Genomic DNA, 1,594 nt, shown 5'->3' on the forward strand with positions numbered 1-1,594 from the left:
GGGAAATGATCCAGATGTCAAAATAAAAACCAAGTGCACACACTGTCCAGACAAATGAGTGCCCATTTAGAAAAAAAAATACATAATTAAATGAATAGCTCGTGCATAACACAAAGTCAATCTCAATACCAGAAAACTTTTTTTTTTTTTTGAGGGGGGGAACCCTTGATGTAGAAGTAATAGCAAAAAGAAAATAAAACATGTGACCGGGAGAGTACAGAGTACAGAGCTACAGACTGGGGAATCTTTAACTGTGTTTCAAGACGAAGAAGCCACTAGCAAAAAGGCATATTTGCTCTAGAGTTCCAGGATGGTGCAATACAGCTGCCTAGAACTCCCGTCCTCACCTACAAGACAAAGCCAACGTGGCAGGTGAGCCACATTTCATGCCAACCACCGGGAGTCAGAAGGCAGAGAATGGAAGCTTGTAAGACTTAGAGATCCCGTGAAATGATCACAGGAAGAGAATTAAATCACCCCAGCTCTTCTGGCAGCCGGCAGTTGGGAAGTATCTCTTAGGCGATGGTAAGCATGAAAGCCACCACAAATTCTGTCAGTATGGATGCTGCAATCTCAGATACGGGAAATGATCGCCACCGGTCCACAGCCAGTGCCTATAGGTAACTTGAAATAAGCACTGGAGCACTGTTTTGAAATGTATTGCGCATCTCCTCCCATCAGACCCTGGACTGCTATAGCCAGATGTCATCTTGAGAAAAAGAATATTGTCTGTCTTTAGACGGCTCTATGAGTCACAACGCCTGTACATCCCACCTCTGAGAACCCAGATAGTCCGCTGCGTGGTCCTAGGAGGTTGTACCTCAGACTCCATCCTGGCCAGTAGACCTACTTTGGGTTTACCCACTGGCTAACCTACACAGGACGGAGAATTTGACACCGGAAGTGGAAGGTGCCATACTTAAGAATCGGGACTGCAGGGAACTTGCTATCTGAGATCGAGGGCATAGCAGTTACAGGTGGACTCCTGCCAGAACTAGGACAAAGGGAGGCACCCACGCAGTTCTTACCACCCCTTCCTGCTAATCCATGCTCAAGGTTCTGTTAATGACACATTAGAGACAACCCTCTGACTCCTGCTATAAGCTTGTTCACGATGAAATGCCACATGGGCCTGGGGAAACTACAGCTCTAGCTGTGGCCCCATCTCTGGCTATGCGCAGCTGGGGTTGGGGAATAAGGACAACGTTTCCTGGCTCTGGCCAAGGTCCTAATTCTAGGTGGGAGCTACCACGGGTGCAACAGAGATGAACGCCCCCTGCCTCCCTTTCAGCTCCCTCTCCCTCTGTCTACACTGTCCTGCTATGCGCAGCTCTCAGGACTGAATATGAGGACAACCTGAGGACATTGTGGTTCCTTCTGCCTCACGAAAGATGTGGGATCTTCCTGCTGCATGGTTGGAGGAAGGTGTTTCGCCACTGCTGATGTGGGCAGTGCCAGAGGCCTTCGAAGTAGCAAAGCTAGAGTCAAGAAAGTTCAAGGGTGCCGGGCGTGGTGGCGCACGCCTTTAATCCCAGCACTTGGGAGGCAGAGGCAGGCAGATTTTTGAGTTCGAGGCCAGCCTGGTCTACAGAGT

This window comes from Mus pahari, chromosome 17 (genome assembly GCF_900095145.1).
Source record: "Mus pahari chromosome 17, PAHARI_EIJ_v1.1, whole genome shotgun sequence".
NCBI classification, from domain to species: domain Eukaryota; kingdom Metazoa; phylum Chordata; class Mammalia; order Rodentia; family Muridae; genus Mus; species Mus pahari.